Source organism: Pteropus medius, unplaced genomic scaffold, assembly GCF_902729225.1.
Source record: "Pteropus medius unplaced genomic scaffold, Ma_sr-lr_union100, whole genome shotgun sequence".
In the NCBI taxonomy this organism is placed as follows: domain Eukaryota; kingdom Metazoa; phylum Chordata; class Mammalia; order Chiroptera; family Pteropodidae; genus Pteropus; species Pteropus medius.
In genome coordinates, this window is record NW_024342467.1 from 14,660,989 (window position 1) to 14,686,794 (window position 25,806).

At 42.6% G+C, this 25,806-nt stretch overlaps 1 protein-coding gene across 1 annotated transcript in view; it reads right to left on the reverse strand.

The window, feature by feature from the left end:
• The window catches only part of JAZF1 (JAZF zinc finger 1), a 300,556-nt gene that overhangs the window by 117,983 nt on the left and 156,767 nt on the right, over positions 1–25,806 (reverse strand). Inside the window, exon 2 of the mRNA XM_039862621.1 lies at positions 12,349–12,421. The gene's annotated coding sequence lies outside the window, so the exon portion shown is untranslated. The remainder of the gene's footprint in view (positions 1–12,348; positions 12,422–25,806) is intronic.

Here is a 25,806-nt window from a genome sequence, read left to right on the forward strand (position 1 = left end):
AAAATAAATTGTTTTGAATACCACTATACAACCACCAGAATAACTAAAGTTGAAATGACTAACAATATAAAGTGTTGGTGAGTATGCAGAACAACCAGAAGTCTCGGGCCTTGCCTACAGGAGAGTAAGCAGTATGGTTCAATCACTTTCAAAAACTCTTCGGCTGTTTCAAACAGCTAAATACACACCTATACCATGCTTCAGCAATTCTACTTCTAGTAAGAGACCACAGAGAAATGAATGCTATGCCCATAGTAAGACTGGTGTAAGCATGTTCACCGACTCTATAATAGCCAAAGACCATCAACAAGAGGATGGGTCAGGTCGGTAATCCGTGTAATGAAATACTATATAACAAAAACAAAACACGTGCCAATACATGCAAGGATATGAACGAATCTCGAAAACATGTGTTGAGCAAAGGAAACCAGACCCAAATGGATATCAAACGGAAGGCCACTGAAAGTCCTGATTTGCTTTGCCGTAAGCAGTTTTCATTCTACACATAATGGAATAAGTCCCACGATTCACACAGTTTGCATGAGCTTATTAACAGATGGGGAAAAGGAGGCTAGTATGAGGTAGAATTCCAGCACCAGGAACTGGTTTTAGGGGCTACAAAGATGTGGAACCTCGGGAATCAGAAATTAAAAGGTTTACAATAGTTTTTCAAGTTTGAATTAAGATTTCTTTGATTTTGATATTATACAAAAAATATGTGTATGCTCCTTTAAGACTCTGATGACTTAGCCGGAGAGAAATCTATGCCAAAAACCAGAAATAGTTTTTTTAAAGGGTAAATGAGCTAACAGCATAATGCACCTTTATAACTAAACGCATTCTGGCTTTGAATTTTAAAAAATATGGCTGCTGTCTAGCAAAGATTAATGCGACATAGAACCAGCTTTTCATCATACTTGTTTGGCCCAGGAGAACTGTACATCACTGGATATGGTTGGTGCCGAACACAATGATAAAATGGGCAATAAACAAAAGAACGGATGTTTGTACGGGCACAATGAAGCGCAAGTATCAGCAACTCCTCAGCTTATTTGCTCCAAATGAATCTGTTCCAATGATGACAGTGAAAAAAAATAAGTCAAGTTTGTACCAACAATAGATTCTATTTTTCTTGAAAGTCTACATAGAGGCACCTGTAGTTGACACTCTTTCTCTAGGTGGTTAAGGATAATGACACCACTTAGCCTTTGCTGTTAACCTGAGCCTGGCAAAAGGCAAACTCAGGCAGTATCTGATATAAAGAGGGGGGCACGCAATTTGCCAAGGTGACACTGTGCTTTCCGAAAGGAACACCTATTGACTGTGGCTCACCTCCCTTCGCTTGAAATGAAGACTGAGCCAGCCAGGCACAGTCAGGAAAAGATGGAGAGACACTGCCGAGAAAGCAGGGACAGCTCCAAAAGCGACATCTAATTTCTGGTCTTGGCACGCTGGATCACCTCTCATTAGGGGACAGGGAGCTGGCAAGAGCTGATTGTACTCGGGCCTCACCATCTGTAAATTACATGGGCCCATGTTGTCACCTAAATCTGCAGGGACATTTTGGTGATCCAAGGTGGGAACCGCTGAGAAAGCTTCTGTGTAAATCCTTCGGCTTGTCGAACATCACGTTTGCGCCCATAGAAGTCACAGATATTTTATCACACTACAAGTGTAACATCTCAAAATACTGTTTATACTCATCACTAGTTTGAAATTATAGAAGCTACTAACCTGGCACCTACGCTTTCTTAGTTAAGGCCTTCACAAAGAAGCACATGTTACCATATCACAAATTTGTAATTTTAAATATTTTGATATTTACATTTTAATATAATTGGTTTTCTTTGTAACCTTAGATAGTTTAGTTTATGAATTTAAAGATGTTATTTTAGGAAATAGTTCGTAGGCTTCACCAGCTCACCAGAGGGGTCCAAGGCTTCTTCTACAGCTTCCCTAGGAATTCATTGTCATAGGTGTAAGAGACACGAACTGTGATGCAGGGTCATCGTGAGCTCACAGACAACACAGTAAAATGCATTGCCCAGTGCTCTGCACACGGCAGGTGTTCAACAAACTGAATCTAATCTGTGTTGAAAACGATGAGACAAGGAAAGTAATTTTCTGTTACACACCTCATTCTTCCTTGATATGACAATTTCAATAAAATGTAGCTTTGGTCTTTAAATGATTTAAGGTTAATGCTTTCTTACGACTTGACTGTCTTCAGTTGTTTGGGCTGGATGGTCTTGCGTGTTGTTTGGGACACCATGGCTGTGTGGCTGTCCTTTCTGACTCTGGATTGCTATTGCTGGAAACAACCTATGCGCAGACCAGAGATGAGAGACTAGAGTGTGGCTGGGGATGGAGAGGTCTTTCTGGGGACATGAGGCTGACCTAGCTGCACTGCTCTGAGCCAACAGGCGAGGTCTTGGCCATGGCAGCGGAAATGAGAACAAGTTATTTAGAACCTGAGAACATGAAGCTATTTTAAAGCTTGCGAGTGAATGGGCCTTCGAAGGCGAGACGAGTCTTTAGGCTCAGCATAATGAACTCAATGTGAGAAAATTAAGTAATGTTTCAACTCGAGTCCCAAATCAACAGTCTCAGCAATATGAGAGTATCCAGCGAATGGGAGTGCGTTGGAGCTACGGAGGGAAGATTCATGGCCTTCTTAATTAACTCTGAGGTGCTGCACGTAAGGGGAAGACGATAAATCAAGTAGACGACTGCCAGCGATCTGAACTTCCAAATGAAACGAGAGGTGCAGCGCCTCGAGTCATTTGTAAATGTGTGTGGTGGTGGAGGGGGATCTCCAAGGTCATCCCTTAGCTCTAAGAATTCGCCCCTATGCGCAGCGGCCCCTTGATTTCATTCCATACCACGAAGTGCTTGCCATATGGTCAGGTGTGAAGAGGCAGGAAATCAAGAGGTGAGTGAAAGACATAAGGGGAGGGCAACACGGCACCTACGAAACTGTGATCGTTTTTCACGCATTTACTCTAAACGCACTGACTGAAAACCTAAGGTGCTCGAGGCTCTGTTCTAGAAGCCGAGGACATAGGGATGACGAAGACAGACCAAGTCTGCCTTGCCCCGTGGAGCTCGCATTCTCCAGGGGGAGACGGGCACTCAACAACAAAACAATGAAGCTGTGATTTCGGGTGGTGGTAAGTGCCACGAAGACCAAGAAAGCAGAGGAAGGGCACCGAGGTGGGTGGCAGGGGGACTGCTTCAGGGAAGCCCTGCAGTGCCGGTGACATCTGACCAGACGGCTGAAGGAGTTGAGAAAGTGAACTTCAGGAAGCGCTGACAGGAAGGAGGCCACCAAGGACAAGCACTGGGAGCAGGATGAGCGGCGTGTGCTCCAAGAAGCAGGGGCTATGGCTCCTGCCGGGAGTGGGGTTGGTGAGAGGTGAGGCTGGGGTACGCCTGATCGCAGAAACCCTGCTGGCCATGGTGAGTTTTGCCTTTATTCCCAGTGTGACAGGAAGCCACTGGCAGGAGAGGGAGGCAATCTGACTTAGATTCTACTCATGTAGAAATACAAGTAAAGAAATATTGGCTCGTAGCACAGAGGGACCAAATCCGTTAGTGGCAAAAAATGCAGACACTTGCAAACGAATCCAGAAACCACCTGAATGTCCACCAGTCAGTAGCAGGACTGTTGAATTGTTAGACATACATCTTAGAATTTTACATAGCCATTAAAAAGAATTGAGTTACTTCTGTCTCTAACTTTGACCGAGAGAGATGTTAAATAAAAAGCGAAACAATAGTATTTATTATGTATGTTTTTTGTACATTTCTTTCTCTTTCTCTCCCCTCAGCCTCTCTCGAATTCTCTTAAAAACGAATGTTGCAAACAACCAAACATATATGCCTCCATATATGAAGAATGTAGACAGAAACCCGCCATGCCCTTAACATTGGTTATTCTGGAACAGGAGGCTTGGAGAAGGTAGGGGGTGAGGGGGTGGTTAGGAAGAGAGAGCTGATGATCTTAAATACATTTGTACACAAATTTAAATTTAATGATTCGATGGTCACAGCAAAATGGGCTGTATGACCACAATGCTATGATTTTGAAAAAAGAACTTAAATATTTAAATCAGCGGTCTCCAACTTTTTTGGCACCAGGGACCGGTGCTTCTATGAGAATCTGATGCCTGATGATCTGGGCTGGGGCTGAGGCGGTGATGCTGGCACTGGGCAGCGGCTGCAGATACAGATGAAGCTTCACTCGCTCGCCTGCCACTCACCTCCTGCTGTGTGGCCCGGTTCCTAACAGGCCATGGACCAGTACCAGTCAGCAGCCCGGGGGCGAGGGATACTTGTTTAAACAACTTATTCTGGGAGGGTTGGGAACCTTCATAAAACAGGTGGCATTAAAAGTCGATCTTGAAGAGCAGAATTGTCACAGTCAGAAGAGAATGGAGAAAAGAGGAAGAACACAGCAAGCTGAGGGCAAAACGTGGAAGGTTTCTGCACATGGCGCTGAGGGACGGATACTTGTGATGCGTGTTCTGATGGCAGCTGGCGGTCAGGGCTGTAGAGGAGAGAGTGGGGGCAGGCCGGGCCTGTGCGTGAGTTCCTGGGACAATCCAAACCAGGATGTCAGAGCCTCAAGGAAGGACAGCAGCAGCGGAAGCATTCGAGCTGATTAGGATGCAGATGTTACAGATTTGGTGCCTGGCTATTTGGAAATGGGAGAGAGGGAAGGAGATGGTCAGACGATGATTAACTCCAAAACCAATGAGTGGATCCAAAGCAGAGCCGTGTCGGAGGGGGGTGCGGGCCCCGCATTGGATGAGCTACGTCTGTAGTAGACATTCGTACATACCAAGGGGTAGTGGGCAGTCAAATGAGGACTGAAGGAAACCTGGAATTAGCTACAGACTACCCTCTCCCCAGAGGGCTAGACTCACGGAATGCAGTGAATACAGATGGAAACGCCACATACTGGGGACAAAGCTGAGGGAGAAGCCTCCGTTTGTTTGGCTAAGAGGTAGGAGAAGAACCAGGACCAAACAAGTTAATGGGCAGAAAAGGTTTCAGAATCTGAAAGTGGCCAAGGGCATCAAGGGCAGGTAGGCCAGGTGGGGAAGGTCTCAAGGAAGATGGTGTAGTTATCCGTAAAGAGAAACCACAAATGGACAGGGCTTCTTAGGACGGATGAGACTTTAGGATATACGCATTGTGACTAAATGAAGCCAGAGGAGGGAGAGTTTGAGGCCACGGAGATGAGATGAATGTGGAGTGCGGGCCGTGCTGACGGCTTTGACAAGGTAGAGAGAATGAAGAGAACGGGGTGAAAGATCCCGATGAGAGAAGGTGAGACAGAAACGGCCTCCATCGCCTCAGGCCTGGGGCTGAGACCGGCGGCTGGTGAAGGGCTGGGGAGAGTCCTGTAGGGTCTCGAATACAACGGGCGACACCTGAAACTGATACACTTAGCAAGGTTTTAACTTGAGATGAAAGGATTATGCGGCAGTCTGGCCGGCCGAGCTCTACGAGGGGCTGCGTTTGTGGTGGGGTGAATCGCACCGCTGAGCGCTTTTCTGCAGTGACCCTCAGCAGCCAGCCCGAGGAGAGACACACGCGTTACCCGAGGCCTGGAACAGAGATGAGTGGGCAAGGACACGGAGACAAAAGAATTAATCCAAATCGGTAAATTCAAAGCTAATATCCAGCAACCGGCCAAAGGTGGAAGCGAGCGAGGAAGGGAGGCCTGAGGCCCCAGAGAGCTCAGGGCAAACGTGGCACAAGGGGTGGCGGCAGCCATGGAGACCGCTCCGCAAGGAAATGTCACAGTCAGAGATGTTAAAAGCATAGCAGCTCTGCTTGGGACACATTCCAGAAAATGGGTTTCTACAAATGGGTCTACTGACCTGTAATAAATTCGAAAATTTTGAAAAAAGGTAATGTAGCTTTGGACTGGACTCAAAGATGCATAAAATAGAGATTACTCATAAATACCTATGGGTGGACATAGGAAGACTCAAAAAATGGCCTAATATGATGAGTTGTAAAAGCAACCTGTTTTAAAACAATAATTGCCCTAAGGACAAACTGTAGACCACAAAGAGGTATGTTATACAAAGAGGTCTAACAAGAGAACCATGTCACCCAGCTCTGCCAAGACTCACCTCTCCTACCATGTTTTATGCCGGCAGCTGGAGCAAGCCACAATGTCACGCAAGGGCTCTATTCAGCTTCCCAATGTCCTCTGAGAGCACATGGGTTTTGCAGAACACAAAGAGCAAGCCAAATCAGGTTAGAGAGATATTGCAAAGAAAATCTGGCAGGCAGCCATCTCAGCTTTGTTTCAATTGATGTCCATAAAAACACAGGCTAAGAAAACGGTAGCACAATGTCTGGTGCCTGAGATCTGACATCATGCAACATGTTTATGGCATGCATGAGGCCACGGCCATTAGTGTGGGGTTGGGGCACACAGAACCTCATCTGGTGGACAAAGGAGGAAAACAGAAAAGCATGTCTCATACTGTGATAAATATGACTGCTCTCAGAAGACCACAAACAGGTGGTTTCATGAGAAAACAAAACACTGCCTTTAGATTTAAAAAATGATTCAGGTTTGTCTGTATAACAGGCCATTGCACACTTGGCTAATTGCAGTAGTTTTTTACGAGGCTACGACAGACTATAATCTGGCAAAAATGAATCCAACTAAAACAGCAAGAGTGAGAGTTTAGGGGAATTAGGTGAGGTTTTCGAGTGAGAAAGAGGAAGAAAGCTTTCATTAAGCAGTTTCACATTCTGGTAGCAGGATTATAAAAAAATCATCCAGACTGATTTCATTTTCATTCAGAACAAGTTCTTATTTGGTATATTTTCCCTTCAAGTTGTTGAACACATTTATAATGGTGGCTTTCAAGTCTTTGTCTCCTAAATCTAACCTCTGGGCCATCTGGAGAGTCTCTATTGATGGCTACTTTTTTTTTCTTTTTATACCTTGTCCAAGGGTTCAATTTCCTGTCTCTCATGTCTAGTAATTTTTTACTGTATATTAGACATTGTGTCATCTGATTCATTCCTATGAAGGCTATTGATTTTTGTTCTAGCAGGCAGTTCAATTTCAGGCTGATCATGTTGAACCTGTGTAGGACTAGATTTATCCTTTATTAGGGCAAATCTGTGGAAAGCTCATACTGTTTCCCTAGACCTTCTAAATTGTCAGGACTCACCTCCAAACTCTTATCTCCTCTGACGATCTTATGAAGCTTTGGTTTTAGGTGTTTTTAGGGTGTTTCTAGAGCAAGTCACTCTAAGACAGAGTCCTTATTTCTAATTTGAGGTCTGATCTCTCATTTGGAAGATTAGGTTGTTAATAAGCTGTTTCCACACTGGCTGGGCTGGAACACAGTGCCTACCGGCATGCTTGTCCTCTGATCTGGTTTATTCTCACCACTGTGGCAGCTCTTTGGTAAGACTTACAGTCTTACTCCGAGCAGGTGCAGCCCACCCTTAGCTGTGGACTCATGAAGGGCCCTCATACCAACTTTTATGGCCCCATTCTGCAACGATGCCTCATCTCCAGTCCCCTTGCGCTACAGATTCCAGCAGCTTTAGTAGCCCCAACTGTGACCACTCTGTCCTCAGCTTAGTGACACTGCTGTGCTGTGCTTGAGCTCTAGCTCATTCCGCTACAGTAAGGAAACTATCCTCAGAAAGTGAGCCAGGCGTTTCTTTCCTCAGTGATCACGGTCTTGTACCGCTGATTGTCCTGAGTCTGAAAAACCATTATCTTGCATATCTGTCGAGTTGTTTATGGTGGAAGAATTAATGATGGTCAATCTCAAGTGTATTTTCATGCTGAAGTCCAGATATTTGCTGAATAAAAGTTGCGCAACATTGCGTTTTCATCACAATGCACATGGGTAGTAGAGGCTTCTGGTTTCTCACCGAAGTGCCCCTAGAGTTCCTAGTATCACTCATTTACTCACTGTCTCGTTCACGCATACGTACATTTACACTCATTCATTCACTCATCCAATAAGTATTTATTGGGAGTCTACTACATGCCAGATACGGTTCTGAGGGCTGTGATGCAGTTGTGAGAGACAGAAAATGTCTCTACCCTCATGGAGTTAACTTCCCGGTGGGAATCGTTCTGGTCCCACTGCAAAGAGAGATTTTGTAGTTGTTCCTCTAAGTACTGACTCGATAGAGAAAAGGGTGACTTAGCATGAGCAGAATAAAAAGAATAGTAAAAAGACCTATTACTCATATAACACTGTCACAGGCACTGTTATATGTGATTTATATGCACTGACTGATTTAACACAATAAGGAAGGTATTATTATTAGAAATGAGAAAGCAGAGACTGAGACTTGACAGCTTGCTCACATAGCTTGTGAACAGCAAAGACAAGACTCAAACCTGAGCAGGCGAACACTTGCTCCAGACTCAACCATAGCAAAGCCCTATTTCTGAGAGAAGAGAATTACATTGGCGATAGGGGGCATAAACAGTGACAGTTTCTAAGCAGAAACAAAACAAAACAACAGAAACTTTATTTTTAATAGAAACCAGCTAGGTGTCTAGCCAGGTTGTGAGAAGTAAATGGATCATTATTAAAAGAGGCACAAGAACAGAAGTTGATTGAGTTAGTAGATAAAGGCACAATTTTGTCCTGCTTTGCCCCAGTTGACTGAGAAAAAAAGATAGTGTTCTGCATTTGAGTCAGAAAAATAGAAAGCTGCCTGAATAAAGGGCATCAAGGTTCCTTGGGGAAGATGAAGATATAGGTGGAAGCAATGTAATTCTAGCACCCTCCCCCCACCCCACCCCCAACTGGTATATGCAGAACTACTCCCAGCAGATGTTTCAAGAAAATGTGCTCTGGCATCGGGCACATGTGAGGATTATATTATCCCTCTTGGAGAGGTAAAATGTGTATCACTGTAAGAGAGAATCTGATAAATCCTGTGGTAAAGAAACCCATTTTATTTAGCTCAGGATTTCCCAAACTTAATCCACTCAAGAATCCTTTTGTGAAATGAGGGGAGGCGGGAGGCGGGAGGCGGGAGTAGAGAGGCAGAGAGGCAGAGAGGCAGAGAGGCAGAGAGGCAGGAGGCAGAGAGGCAGAGAGGCATTCAGACAGACACAGAGAGGCAGACAGACAGACACAGAGACAGAGACAGACAGAAAACTGGTAAATTCTCCTTGGAACCACTGTTCTATGCAACTCATTTTAGAATTTGCTGTTTAATAGCAAACACTAAGCTAAATTAAAAAATCCATTTTTAGAGGAGGTCAAACCTAACTACTACTTTGCCAAGCAGTGCAGGGAGTCTTAGAGGATCTGAGTAGAGCTGTAATTTGGTATAAAAGAATATTACATTTTTATTAAGTAATAAATGACAAGGACTGAGTACAAGAAGGTACCAATTTGTGCCTAGGCATGATATTCCTTTACGACTTATACAAAAATGATATATATATTTTAAAAATTAGTTAATTTAGAAAGTTCAATTATTTTAATAAAAACATGTTTTGTAGAGAAAATAGTATCATTAACAGCCATAGCCATGCATATTATTATGTCTTTAAATGATCTCAGTTACCCATTTCTGGAGTGTCACAAGTTATTAATAAGCTATCTTGTCACCTCAAAGCAGCTAGCGAGCTGAACGACATCACAATAACCTGAAGGAAATATCCAGATGTAACCTAATGCTTCTCATCAGACCTTTGATAGAGACTCACCTGACTTCACCCTACAGCTCACCTGTCACTTGTGCACTCACTGTGCTCCGCCCTTTCCTAAGATGCTACAGTACCCTTCCCCACTGCAGCTGAGGCCAGCTATGCTAGGATATGCCTTGCACACTCATTTCCTGGTAGCAATATATCATTTAGGAGTTACTGGTCACCTCTCTCATAGCATTTTTAGCTTCTGCTGTCTCCTACTGTTTCATTTTATTAGGTTTCTACCCTCCAATTATCCATGGCATGGTAATTACTCTTATTTTTGTCTGTGTTTCCTCTGCCCAGCTGCCCGACCCTATTTTTCCAACATTAGTTTTCCAAATTCTCCTCTTTTCTAAACTAGTACGTTACTCCCTGATATCCCAACAAATCAGGCTGTACAGGGATTACAAACAGATTCTGGAGCCTAACTGGGCAAGTTTGAACCCAATATTCCCCCGGCATAGGATCCGGGGACATAGGGCAAGTTACTTAACTTCTGAGTCTCAACTTCCACACCTGTGAAATGGAGACCAACATAGTACTTCCTTTGTATGGCTAATGTGAAGATTAAGTGAAATAAACAATGTAAAAAAAATGCCTAGCACAGAGCACAAGGCATAAAACTGTTATATTTGTTCTTCCTAGTGTTATTTCTTCGATATTCTCTTTCATTCAAAATCTTCTAGCTTTTCTTATTTCCTATTATACTTTTTTCCCTCTAGGTGTATAAATATGACACGGACTATTTTCCATTACACAGACTTGCCATTGTTTCTCACATCACAAAATTAACAGGACTTCCTATCCTTAAAATTTATATCCATCTTTTCTTCCTGAAAATGTGTTAAGGTGTTACCAGTAGTGATATCTGGGTGGTGGGAATGTGATCTTTTAATTAAAAAAAAAAGTTTTGTTTGATTATACTTTTTAATTTTCTACAATGCCTGTACATGCTGTAATAATAAAAGGTTATTTTTTTAAAAAAATGATTCATTTTCTCCCAGAAGACTCATCCAAGAAATTTCACACCGTTGATTATGACCTGACTCTCTAGGATTCTGACATATCCCAGTTTAAGCTAAACTATCACACTTGACTCAAGTTCTCTGGTGGTTTTGTACGTGTGGCCCTTGTCTTTATTCTTCTGTCATCCCAAATCACACCTGGCAGGATATTTATTTCTTTAGTGAGTACAACACCTGTGTCATTAGATCCTTGCTGCCAACGTGGCTTACAATATAAACCGAAAGAATGAATGTGACGATCTCATAGACTCTTATTAGAATAAGGCTAAGTATCACACAAATTTGCATACCTAGGTGACCCATTTTACCCAAAACACAAGAGCACACAATTAAAAAAGTCCTACTCAGTACAATTAACCTATAAAAGCCTAGTCATCCTTTTCCCCAAAATTAGTAGGCTAATTAAGATTTGCATAAATAAGATTCTACTGTATAATTATAGACGTTTAAAAACCCATGCTAAGCACTAGAAACAAAACGGATTTTGTATGAGTAATCCAGATAAGTATATACATTTTTATTTGTATCTGATGTGTTTTGAAGGTGTTACTTAAAAATATTTCAAAATTTATGGGTAACAGAAAACTGTAGATGATTTCTCTCACTTCCGTGGAAGGCTGCTAAGTAGGAAATCCAAAATAGATATGCAAGTAGATGTTCGTATTAATGAATCATTTTAAAAACATGCTTCATAAAAGAACTTGACACAGGACAGGCACCTCCAACTCTAAGCTCTCCCTAGACAAGGCTTGTTTTCTAAAAAGACATTAAAATGAAACAGTACAGATAATTCGTTCCTAGTTTTGCACTTCAGACCCTGAACTCTGGTCCCAAGAAACCGAAAACATTCTTCACCTTATATATATAAAAAAGAGACAGACACCAGAAATTCACGTGCTGAATTATGAGCGGAGTTTTTTATTCTCATTAAAAACTAATTTTGTTTTGCTTCTCTTTGGGTGCATGTTTTAATATAAGTTGATTTCAGTTCTCTCCAAAAATCACTGTCTCCTGAATTACTTGAGTTGGCTGCAACACCTAGTCCCTTTTTAGAACTGATGGATCAAGTTCTAAGTGTTCTCTAAACCTATGCTCACATGTTTGGTTTCAGCAAAAACCACCTCAAAAAACTGACTCCACACAGATGGAGTCAGTTGCTGAGAATGTTTTTTACCAAAAGATGAGCTGCTACTAAATAACTTTCTGATATTAAATTCTTTCAATTTGTTATAGTCTGATGTAGTCAGATATTCCAACAATGTTCTGAATTCATAAAGCACCTCTTTGCCCCAGGATTTAAAAGTTCCACTCAAACATAAATCCATTAATCTCCCCACTGCCTTACGAAGTCAAAAGAGCATATTCTAACTCTGCATACAAAATACTTACAGAATGAGGTTATAAATCAATCACGTTTTCAACCACAGGCACTGAAAACTACATCACACGTGTCCCCAACACAGAAACAAAATTCCATAGAGTTAATTTTCAATAATCTCCTGGAAATAACTGAAAACATTTTTCTATTCTGTTATAAAAGACACATTTAAAAATAAACATGTAGCAAATATGAAGTTGCTATAAATTCTGAAAATAGCTTACCTATTAATGTAACTGAGAGCAACATAGGTTGGCTGCTGTAATTCTTGTTTTTCTAAAACACGTGGATCTGTATCTGTAACAAAAACACAATTATGATTTTTCAGCTTTTGCATCAGAATATATGAACCTAGCTAACATAAAGAGGCTAAACAGAAAAAAAAATTAGTACACCTCTTTTAAAGAAAACAGCAAAGCAAAATCGTTTGTTCATTCATTCAAAAATAACAAGATACTGCATGACTTTTCAAGGGAATTACAAACACCAACAGAGATAAAATGTCCATCTGTCGCACAAACTCTTGCACAATCCCCCTCATAAATATTGGTTTTCACTGCTTACAGTTACAATGTTGGCATGGTTTTTGGTGGTTAATCGGCCTAAGAAAGAAAGTCTCTGTTAATTATGCTCACTTCAATGCTGGAACAAATTAGCTGCCATTGGAAAGCACCCCCAATTTGAAAATCTAAGTATTGTCCTTGTACAGTGAACACTTTTCTGGGTTGGGATTCACATTCTGGAGCATAGCTCTTGTCCCTTTTAATTGTATAATGAGCTTAGGATAACTCTTTAGACTCTTGATCAGAAATTCTCATTCAGAACCCACAAATAGCACATTAGAGGGGTTTTTCCTCTTGAAGAGACAGAATTCAACACTGCATCAACCTTCCATAAGGCTGCTTCTCCAACACGGCACCAGAAAATGCACTTTTCCTAACTAGGAATGTATTCTCAAGTTTCTCACGTAGAGAAACGGTTATGCTAAATATAGGCAGAAACAATGTTTACGTAATAAAACTGCAGGAAACTGAGCCCTTTTCTGCCTTTTTCGAAAAAGCTTCAGACATTTCACAGATTTCATTATAACCTTCCTTCAAACCATCTCATCATTAGAATTCTTCCAGCTGCACTTGGCAGTCACGCCTTTGATGTAACGACAGATGTTGTTTCGAGCACCTTTGGACAGGAAGTGTTTACTGCACATTAGGTGTAGGACACACCCACTAACGCCGAAGTGCATGAACAGGTGAGGGAGGCTGCGATGCAGGCGCAGTGGCGTAGAGCACGGTGGCAAAAACGATAGCGTAAAAATCAATTTACGAAAGTTTTAGACTCCCAGACTCAAACTGGACCGGCGATTTTATTCTTGGTGTGTTAAATAATCTCATGTTCGCTTTGTTTTTCCTGTGCCAAGAATTTTAGGGGCATACTATTCAGAAACCCTGCTCTCTGGGTCTTTGCCACTGCAGGTCCTTGAAAGCCAGCTTCTGAAACAAGAGACAAAGATTCTCTGAATGGTTCCATTAAGTCGGCAGCACAAGTGAGAACAGATAGTAACTCAGCATTTCCTCTCCCGCCTACAATGGCTGGGTGTAACAACTGAGGCTGTAGATCACTGGCCTACAAACACAACCTGCAATCCTCTAAAGCAGCGGTCCCCAGCCTTTCTGGCACCAGAGACCGGTGCTCCTATGAGACTCTAATGCCTGATGATCTGAGGTAGAGCTGGGGCGGTGATGCCAGCGCTGGGGAGCGGCTGCAGATAAAGACGAAGCTTCGCTCGCTTGCCCACTGCTCGCCTCCTGCTGTGCGGCCCGGTTCCTCACAGGCCACAGCCTGGTACCGGTTCACAGCCCGGGGACTGGGGACCCCTACTCTACATACCCAGAAACCACTCTTCGAGGGAAACTTAGTTTTCAAATACAGCCCTTACTGACTCTCATCTAAGTCTGCTGAAGCCCCGAAGTACACCCATGTTTCTGGGAGGTGTGCTTTGCGCACTTCTCCTGTGTTTGCTGCAGAGGAGTGAGCAGAACGGGGCTCACCAGGGAAAGGTGTTTCGTCTCCACGGTGGTCCACGGGAGTGCCGGGCACGCCCGTGTGAGAATGAGGACTGACAGATGGAGCCTGCAAGGTCCTTCTAGGTGCTTAGAAAAGAGACAGACTGAAGACAAAAACCATGAAAACAAAAGGAGGAAGAACAAGGCAATGACCACAGACGTCCATGTGGAAAATGTCCCAAGAACTCAGGAAAACGGTTTCGCCTCATGTTTAGGAATTGATGACTGAGGTGCTTCGCTTTTGAGACATGGGCTTGAACCTTATTCGCTAAAACCCACTCCATTGAAACATCTGGTTCATGATTACATAAGATGTATTATTTTGAGAGCAAAGACACCGTCTGAGTCTAAAATGTGTGTATGAAGGGGAAAAGTGTTAAGAGGCCAATAAACCTTTTTATATCTTCCACATTCGCCTTTATTCCCGTAAGCGATGCCCAGTCTAACAGCATGCCCACAAACCATCTTCTAAAGCCTTTCTGTTTCCAAATTATATAATTTCCCAAATGTTTTAAATACTACCTCCTTAAGCTACCTTGACTTATTTTTCTTTTATTAGTGTGTGTGGGGGCAGGTGTACATAAACCTACACACACAAACTGTATTATTCTTTTCTTCTTCACACTCTAGTACCTCTTTGGGGAAGGAAAAGAAAGTATCTTATACAAAATTCTACGGTTCTGATGCTCAAATAAATGATACTGGCCACTGACATTCACACGAACTGCATCCCATAACACTATTTCACAAAAAATCAGAACATTTGCATTCTACTTGCAAAACAAAGTTTTGAAATATTGTTTTACTTTGTTTCACTACCTTCCATTACCTATGCTAGACTTATGTTCACATCCTCTCAAATTATGAGTGCTGAAATAGACTTCCAGAAGCTTCTTAATGTCACCCTGCCCATGACAAAAAGACCATCTGGAAGCACCTCAGGCAAGATTCTCCTCTTTTTCTAGAATGCAGACTCTGGTAAACCGACAGGAAAGCAGAACTTCCAGACAGATGTCCGCCGAGCCTAAAACATCTTTTTCAGATGTTTCCTTGGGCAACTTTTAGAACATCCATTAAAGCTTCGAGTTCTTAAAATGAAATTAGGCACTGGGTGCCCACAAATCAAGAGAGACTTGCACGAGTAATAGCGTCAGCTGCTGGTCGCACATAAACTCCAGTTCCGTCCCTCGCTTCCTGGTCGCCTGGTTTGTGGCGATCACGACTCACCATTTTACGGATTTAATTACGCCGCTGAGCACGTCACCTTCAGTCAAAGTATAATAGCTGCCTTCATTATTTCTCCCTTCTTGACAGAAAAGTAACTGACTGAGGCTAAAAACTCTACAGGAAAGGATTAATTACAGCGACGAGAAATTAGGATTTTCACAGCAGGACAATGACATTCTTACTCCTCACGAAGAGGGAACGTACATTATCAGAACGGAATAAACTGGAGAGGATAACACAATCCACAGGCTATTACTGAATTCAGTAAGAACATCTTCATGCAAGGTGCCACACCATTGAGGAAATTTTCACATAAGTTGCTACAATAAGAAATGTGATATGAATAGCAATGTCTGTAGCACGCAATCTCCCAGATCGTTCTCTGGCTTATTTGTTTATGGCACCAATAAAAATATGAAACTGGAACATTGGCTACCATTACACAGATATAATCCACCTCTGTAAATGGCCTTACTTTGTGGAATAGAAACATTTGAATTTTTCATAGCTACGTGATGCTCCTTAAGCTGGCAACTGGCAAGAATGTAAGCATTTCTACAATGTGGTTGTCTATAGCCACAAATAACACTCTACCACTTTTGTATCGCTAAAAAGTGACAGGAAGATAAATCTAAGCCTTTTCTACAGGGTGTGGTATAGCCAAAAGACACACGGAGTGGTTAGTTTTCTGCTTCGTACCACCCTCTTGCACACTCACAGAGTTCAAGTTGAATGATGGCTGAGAATTCAAATATTAAAATGTTCTTTAAAACAGCCAAGCAATAAAAACCTCTCAGCTTATGTTAAAGTTGTTAAAATTTCTACAACACAGCATCTTCTCAGGGAAGACAGCCCTTACTGTAAGTCGTGCCTCGTCTAGCAGCCCTTACTGTAAGTCGTGCCTCGTCTAGCAGGGTAATCCTTGGACACACACCTCCACAGCACAGACTAGACACAGGCACAAAGTGAAAGCTTTCTGTAGCTCATATGGTCCTAGTGGCTCGTGGTTTCACAGATTCACTTAAATGGCAACAGGCTCAATGTCCCAGCACTAGCTCCCATCACTTCTCAAGAGGCGAGGAAAAAGGTGAGGCAGGTGACAGAAATAAGGACAACATTCAGAGCCTTCTTAATAGGAACTGGAATTGCAACAGGACCAAGGAGGGGCAAACACCACAGACCACCTTGTCCCATCAGTGAGGCCCATGTCCACAACTCTGCTGTCTCTGGCACTGGGAACCAGTGGCAACCGAGTGTCTAAATTTGTGACATACATCGAGCCTTTTAGAGTGCTATCTTCGGGCCTACATGAAATCTCTATCAGGGTTGTTTGCTGGGTTAACTGAGGCTGATTAATGGGCTCATGAGCTTTGGCTATGCTTCAGATAGTCTACGCAACTAGGATTTTATCTATCTGGAATTACTTATAAGAAAGTCAGAAACCAGCAAGACTACCTCTCGACAAGAATAATAAGGCCTCTATCAGCAACGAGCCATTTGGAGGCTGGGAGGCAGCAGTGAGGGGCAGATCTGCTATCATGCCCCCTCTGAGAAAGGCCTTCTTCAAATTCTCTATCTTCCCAGCACCAGACTCTAAGGGTGTACGGCAAGTGAGAGGCCTGAGGGGCCGTGGGTGGGAAGGCAGTGGCGTTTTACAGCACTGGACGACCCTGGAGAGGCAAAGGCCCACCCAGCCAGATGAGGGATTCTGAAGCTCTGGGCTGGACACACCACTTTTCTTTGGATTCGTTCGGTAATAATTAACGGGTGCAGTCTGGTCACAGTCTTCCCCCGACAGCTGAAATCATAAAGCCACAGAGTTTTAGTTTATTCAGCATAGCTGTCCGTAACATCCCCGGCCGAGTTCGTCACACTGCTCTTCCTTCCTCTGCACCTCTTCCTTGCTGGCGCTGTCCCTGTACGTGTCGCCGCAGAGGCATCATCCAGCTGTGCCCTTGCCACGTTTCTGAGAGGTGGAGAACTGTCTCAGCTTCTTTCATCTCTCCGGCACTCAGTTCAGTGCCCGAGATTAGGAGATGCACGGTAATTACTGAATGGATACCCAGGTTTTATGATGAGAAAATGGAAGACTTTTGATCAAACATGGCAGATTGATCGAGGGCATTTGTTTCCTTCACTATCCAAGATCTCGCTAAAGTAGAAATCAAGGAATAAACTCACCAGGGACAGAAGAAAGGAGAGACATCAGCAGACAAGTGATTCCCACCAGGGTTTTGGAAGATGGAAAACCCATCCATGAGTGGAAAGTGACCTAGAGAGTATAGGAAGCTACAACCATGAGTGACTGCAGCGGAGGGGTGGGGAGACCCAGGAGCCAGGAGGGGCCGGATGGCAAAAGGCAAGGAAGGGTCGGGGCTGAAAACAAGAGGGCTGTTTAAGTGGCTGATTATCCAGAGACACGGAACCAGGAGACCAAGCACAGGGGAGGAAGACGAGGGGAAAACAACATCCTTCGTTTCATTGTATCTCATCTATTGTGCTTCACAGCTGTGCTTTTTACAGATTAGAGGCAAGACCCTCTGCCATCAAAGACTACCACTCACTTTATGGCGATGGCCTTTTATTGCGGTGGTCTGGAACTGAACGCACAGTATCTCTGAACTATGCCGATGCAGTGCTGAAAATGGACGGATTGAAAGTGGAAATACGCCGACCCCACTGCTCCCAAGAACACTGGCAGCCAGTCAGGAGGATTCCTCTCCGATTAAGTTAAGTGGGCTCGGAGAAGAGACTGCCAGATGTGGACATCTGGCGATTCCCTAATTAAATGATCTCCCTACAGTTAAGTCCATGGTCAACAAGCCCCATCCGTGCCTCTCCATCCAGAACCTCTCATCGGCTTTTTATTGCCTCGGACTTAAACATGAGCCAAGAACAGTCAGGGATCTATCATTAGACATTTGAGGGAAAGTCTTGAACATGAATAGGAGAGACTAAAACAAATGGTGGGGGAGGGAGACATGGAGACTAGAGCAAAGCAATAAATTGATGCTTGGGCGGGTAAGTGGCGTATCCACTGACACGAACCCACGTAACTGCAGGGCTAGGACCAGAAGCCCTGCATCCCGAGTCCCATTAGGCCAGTATTCCGACCATAAAAAAAGGCTGCTCATCCTCTAAAATCAACTCATTGCCACCACCCAGTTTAACACTGGACTCTACAATCTTCATAGCTTTCTTAAAAGCCCCGCATAGTTATGTTGTAACTTTCACTCCACTTTTAGGACAGAATTTGATGAACCAACAATTTACACAGACCAACTTTAATTCATGGCTAGTTTACTTCAGCTGCTGAAATAAATATTTCTTCTTGGCAATGGCCCCTTCAAAAAAAAAAAAAATTCCTACAATTGCACATTGCCAGCCTTTGAATGGATCAACTTTTCCTTAGTTTATAGACACGTCATTTGAAACTTTTCCCAAGCCATAATTTCCATTACAGGGCAGTCAGTGCAAATTACAGTGAGATTCTTGCCTTCCCAAATTCAATGTGAAATCCAGATGCAGTTAAGTGTTGCTGTAAACTTTACGAGTTAAATATCTAAAAGTCGAGGACAGTGCAGCACAATAATACCATCTATTAAAAAAGCATTCATGTTCACATTTGTAGCCTGACTTTTCCTCCACAAGTGAATGAATAAACATTATTCAACCAGGAACCCTTTGGACAATGGTGTAGGAGGTTAATTTATAATGGCAGGAGGATAATTTATAAACAAACACAGCATATTGCAAGCCTTCCTAGTTTCTGACATGGCCAGAAGGTCAAAGTTATTAGAAATAGCTCTGACTAGGATGCTTTCCAACTCTTTACCAGCCTATCGACCTAGAATCATTGTACACTGCTTGAGAGTGGTAGCTATTTTCCCTAAGTGTAAGATGTGTAGCCCTATGTGTATGATACTACCAGTCCATACTCTAAGTGGTGACAGGGTGTAATTTATCCACCAACCTCTTTCACCTTGTTACCTGTGACGAGAACCTGCAAGAGATCATCATGGATGCCAGGTATGCTTGCACACCTGTACACAGTCGCCCGGGAGACTGGGCTTCTGGGGTGACAATAAAATCTTTCAACAGGAGTAAGGCCAAAAACTTAGTCTTACGTGCATGCGTGCGTATACACACCAATTTACATGTCTGGTTCTCCAGAAATGAACCTAACAGTGGATCCAAGAAGCACGTAATACAAAAGTCCATAAGGAGCTTCTGCATCACTCCTGTCCAGGGGAAGAGCCTCTAAGCAGGTTTCTGGAAGAGTAGGTAGCTGCTGGTGGGGATCCTCAGTGATGAAAGGCAGGGGAAATGAGGCTCTTGAAGTCCTCTCTTCAAGGCTGGAAGGGAAATGGCTGTTTATAGAAGAAGACTCTCCACTCCTTCTGCCTAAAATTATTTGCCCAAGGAAACTCTACCCATCCTCCAAGGCACCGGCCTACACAACACCTCTACCATGCATCATGCTACACATGTCTGCAAATCTATCTTAACACTCCACCAAAGTGGAAGCTCCTTAAGGGAAAAGATCTTACAGGCCACAAATCCTAAGCTCAATGCTCATTATGATGTAGGCTGAATAAATGAATGCCCCGGACATGCATAATACAAAAGACACAAAGATACGCATCCAGCTTAGACAGTTTGATTAGGAGAGTCAGACAGGGAAGGAAGGTAGACCCATGCGTAAAGGGCTGTACCAGTATCTACAGATATTTACATAGGTCGATCACCTTAAGCATCGATGTTCAGAGGGCTACAAAATGATGCAAAATTCAGAATGGGGAAGGAGCTGATAGGTCTAATTTGGGAAGGCTTTAAGGATGAATGGGAACTGAGCTGGGTTTTGAAGAAAGAGAGTAAAGCATAGGGAGTCATTCATAGGTGAGATTAGGGAATCTAAAAATGACATGAGGCAGAAAGCACCGGTGAGAAGTTTATGGGTACATGGAAAGGTAGTAGGGTTGAAGAGCCAACATTCATTAGTTATAGAATATTAACAGAGATACTTTAAAACAGTGGTTCTGAACCACGGGCAATTCCTGCCCCCTTCTCCCTGGGATGTTTGGCACTGTCTGGAGACAACTAACGGAAGATCCTACAGGCATCTAGTAGGTAGGGGCCGAGGATGCTGCTAAACATCCTGTAATAAACACATAGGACAGTCCCCAGCCTGTGCCCCCCAAGGAATTATCAGGCCTAAAATATCAATACTGCCAACATCGACAAACCTTGCTTTAGAGCTAGATGAATATTATGAGAAATGGAGCTATTGCTCCTAAATTACTTCCAGATCACCATTTCTGATATTTTCTGTGGTCTCAATCATGTAGCCAGAGGCTGGTTAGGAAGCTACAGAAGGAGGATACAAGAGGTTTTCTGGACTTAGATAAGAGCACGGACTTTCTTAAGGGAGACAAACTGAATTCAAGAAAGACCCACACTGAATTCTTGCCATGTGCTAGTTGCTCAAGCACATTCTAAGTCAGTAGATTCACAACTGAGCAAGAAAGACAACACACTTCATAGTTAACCATAATCTGAGACAGACTGTGATATATGCCAGTACAGAGGAATGCACTGAGTAGAAACAAAACATGATTCTCTGTGAGAATCAGAAAAATTTCTTCAAAGAAAATTCTACATGAGCCTTAAGTGAAATAAATCTCCAGACAGAAAAGGCAAGAAAATGGTGAGTGAGAATAGAAAATGAAGAGCAGAAGCAGAAATGAGCAGGGACCGGCAAGAAGTCTAGGCTCCGTCTAGTGGTTCGGGCCGGGCCCACGCCCCGGGCGGTTGGAAATGTTCTCAAAGCGTTCAGACTGAATTCTGTCGACACTGGAGAGCTGCTGACACTGTAAACTGAGACGATCTGAGTTTCAGAAACGGAACTGGTAGTGGTTCGGAGAATGAGGGAGACACTGGAATATAGAAATACAAGATCTGGTGAAAGTAGAAATCGAAATATAAGATTTTATTGATGTTATAGGTCTGAGTGCCTTGTTACCAAAATGAAGGAAGAAACCAGAAAGCGAAAGGGTCTGACAGACAAGGAGGGCCTGCCCCTGATGTGTGGTAAGACATCTGCAGAACCAACAAGTCTGGGCCTCAAAGAGAGGAGATAAAGGACTCATGAGGCAGATAGGAACGGCAGAGCTCAGAACGCCATCCTCAAGCCGCACATTCCAGCAAGCGCTGGAGCCAGAAGATGTCCCTCGAAACAAAACAATGATATGTAGCAAAACCCCGACCGCTCTGGTTATCATAGAACTCAGCCAATTAATTGGTAAGTATGGACTGAGGATCAACTAGGTCTAGTAGGATTCCAGCAGGGATAAAGAAAAGCCAGAGACTGTACTGCATTTGAAACCAAGTAATTGGTAAATTTCACAAGGGAGTTACGACAAAAGATGGCGGCGGGGGGGGCGGGGTGGAGAAGCGGGGTTAAAAAACCCAGTCAAAACTGACCCTGAGTACAGTGAATTAAATAATCAGGTGCCCGAGTCGCTAAGGCTCACTATTATCATAAACGTTCTTGTTGAAACAGCTGCTCCCACTTCTTGGTGTTGCTCAGAATTATAACACAACTCCACACAAGTCAAACTTCCTCAGTTTAATACTAGCCGTATAACCACCTTACGACTTAGGGGTTTTTTAGTTTTTTTTTTTCCTCCCTTTCCATCTGTAAAATGTTGATAAGAATAGCACTAGGGGTGAAATGAGGCTTAACTAGCAATGGGCTGGGGGTAGCTGCTACTCAGTTCTTTAGCTCGTAAAATGTTTTGAAATTAAACTCTGCGCTGTTGTGGATTATCTCCATTTTATTATTAGTGGCATAATGACACACAGAAAACCTAAGAACTCATCATTTACATAATGTGGCGGAGAATGCTGGCTGCATCAAGGGCAGGCATATTTTGGAGATACTGAGAGTCTGTTCAGTTCCAGACCACAGCAATAGAGTATTGCCATAAAGCAAGTCACACAAATTTTTGGTTTTCCAGTATATGTTATATTATACTGTAGTCTATTAAGTGTGCAATAGCCTTATATCTAAAAACTGTATCTTAATTTTAAAAAACTTAAGGAATATAGTCAATAATATTTTAATAACTATGTATGGTGTCAGATAGATATTAGAGTCATCTGAGTGATCACTTCGTAAATTATATAAATGTCTAGTCGCTATGTTGTACATGTGAAATTAATATATGGTATGTTAACTGTGGTAGAAAAATTTTTTTAAGTAAAAAGAAATATTTTATTGCACAAAAATGCTAACTGTCATCTGCGCCCTCAGCGAGTTGTAATATTTTTGCTGGTGAAGGGTCATACATTCCATCTGTAACAAACACAACATCTGCAATGCTCAATTAAGTGACGAATGCTTCTAGTCATTTCTCCTCTCTTCCTCCATAATGCTTAGGGTCATGGCTGTCATATGTAAAGACTACATTTCCCAGAATTCCTTGAGCCAAGTGCAGCCATGTGACTAAGTCCCAGCCAATAAAATACAAGGCTTCTGAGAAGCCCCCTAAAAGTCATGTGCCTTTCTTTGTGGCATTTTTCCAAACTCCTACAGACTGGAAAGATGACTGGAGTCCTTGCATCTATTATGGATTTGAGATAATCTTGGGAATGGAAGTCATACATGGCAGAGCAACACAATAGGTGCCTGGATCCCTGGTCCTGTGAAGCCCAATACCCTTCCTGGACTGACCACCTCTAGACTTCTTGAAAGTGAGAAACTCTTCAACTTAAGCCACTGTCAAACCAAATCTTAAACAACTGGAATGCTAGTTTATTCTGTTAGATTTGAAATATGAAATATTTTATGTCTTGCCTTGTTTTTCTGGATTTAGAAATTCTTAAGAATTTCTCATACTAAACTCATAGAATATCAGAGTAAAATCATACTCACATCACCACAGCATCTGTGGCTCACTAAAACTGGGGTAAAGAATGGGATAAAGAAGAGGAAACCATCATGTCAAATATGGCTCCTTTGGCGGCTTTAAGACTTTCTCCAGAATTGGTTATTAGTGGGCAATAATGAAGCAAATTGCACATGCATATTACTTCTGAGTTATGAACAATGCAACCAGCAGTAACCTTTGAAGCTGTCAGGATTTTTTCAGGCAAGCAATTAAAGTGAAAAATGAGAGTGTGCGTAACTTCCATCACCCAATACTACATGTAATAACACTACCTACTAACACTGACACAAGAGCGGGACTCAGTCTGAATATTTATTAACGCAGATCTGTTCCCATTTGTTCCTTTCCCCCCACTGTAACCCATCCCATCCCCACCTGCCAACATTTTTTTTTCTTTAAAGGGCAGCTCTGACACCATGAATTGCATTTACCTGAAATCTGCATACACTGACATCTCTCACATCTGCATCTAAAAGAATTCCTTCTCTCTCCATTGACCAAAATATACACTTAGCACAAGTTTGGATCCTAGAGAAAAAGTCAAGGAAGACTTAACTAACAAAAGCACAAAATCAAGATTAAAATAATCAACAATAATATTTACAGACATCCTAATATACATGCCAAGTATTTGGTGATAAACACTGAATCCCACCAACTCCCCAAAAAGGTCCCGCCTTTTCAAGTAGACCAGACTCTAGAGGATTTTTTTTATTGATCTGTGATAAAAATGAGCTAGTGTAAAAAACGTTTGCTTTTCTGCTAACGTGTACGAATCACTCCCTGCTTATGTTTTGTGCTGTAAGTATGTGGAAGGATTCTAGAGAAATGGCAGGGATAAACAGGTGAGCCAGTTGGAATACGTCTTTCCAAGCTGAGAAGAAACCTCTGCGCTGAGTCCTAAGACCTGATACCAATGAGCCCTATAAACAAGTTTGTCTCATTTGGTTTCAGCCACTTTATACCACTAGGTACCCAGAGACCAGTGGTTCTCAGTAAGAAATGCATGTTAGTATCACCTGGGTAGCTTTAAAAAAATTCTGATGCACAGGACCCATCTCCAAAGATTCTGGTCTGTAACCGGGATTGACGATCACTAATACAGACTCTGAGAAGGCTTGGAGACCAGAAAAAGGACAGAACTGGTTGAGAATGTCTTTAAACCAAACAGTTTGCATTTTTCTTCAAACTAAAGAGGCAATTGTGAAACTGGAAATTATTGAAAGTGACTTAAAGGTCTTCTAAATAAGTCCATTAAAACCTTTAAATTCAGACTTTCCTTGGGGCTCAGGTCCATTAAAACTTTTTAAATTCAGACTTTACTTGGGGTTCAGGTCCCACCCACTCACCCCTGGCCTTTTACTTTCTCTACGTAAAGTATGAAGGTTCTTGATAATGTGGACAAGTTAATGTCATCAGGCATTTTTAAAAACAAAGAGCCAAATACCAACAATTCAATTTCATCTCTTCATAAGGGTGTTCTGATGAGACCTCTAAGGATCCTTTTTTGGTTTTTTTGGTCATTTTTTTTCACCGTGTTCCTAAAACAAGACTGCATCACTCCAAGTAGTTCGTGGCTCAGAATTTTCTGTAATTCAGATTGGCCGGAACTAGTGTGGTTTTCCCGTGCTATTATTATTCACCTCAGTTACAAATCAGGTCATAACCAGGCATATTAGTTTTGCATTTTGGAAGCCAGTTAAGTCGAGGATTTGGCAAAAGGAATCATCGTTATTACTTCTCATTTCTCAGAGAAGCTGAATAACTGCTTTAAAATAAAAAAAGAAAAAAAGGCAGAGAGAAACAGCTGAACATCTGGACGCTGAGTGACCTGAGTGTTCTGCCTAAGAGTCATCAAACATAAGCGCACACATCGGTTACAGCTTACTCAGGTCGAGGTCTGATCTGGGGAGTTCTGCCTGGCCAGCTATGGGATCACTCACACTGTCCCCATGCCCAGATAGCAGCCAAGAACACAGTGTGCAGGGCCACAGAGGTTACACAGTGGACGGGGATGCATTTCTGCCCATTCTGTGTGGTTAGGCCTTCATTCCACTTGCTAATGAGTAGGGGCACATGCTGGGCTACAACTCACACCCATCTCGCTGATGGTGTGAATTTAGGCATCTGGGAAGGCCCTGGACCTGACAGATGGCTCCTGGCATTCCTGGCTTTTGTGGAAGGGCTTCTGGGAAGCTCTCTGGACTTTGTTGCCTTTTTTTAAAAAATAAGGCTTTAATATAATATGGTAGTTCTCATCACAGTCTAACTTACTATGTGACTTGAGCAAGTTTCTCAGCCTAAGTCTGTTTTCTGAAATGGAAGATAGTGGTTCATAGTTCCTACACATTATGCGATTTATTATGAGGATTAAAAACCATAAGCCATATAAAATACAGAGCACAGTAGCTGGTACGTGGTACCTACTTAATAAATCGTA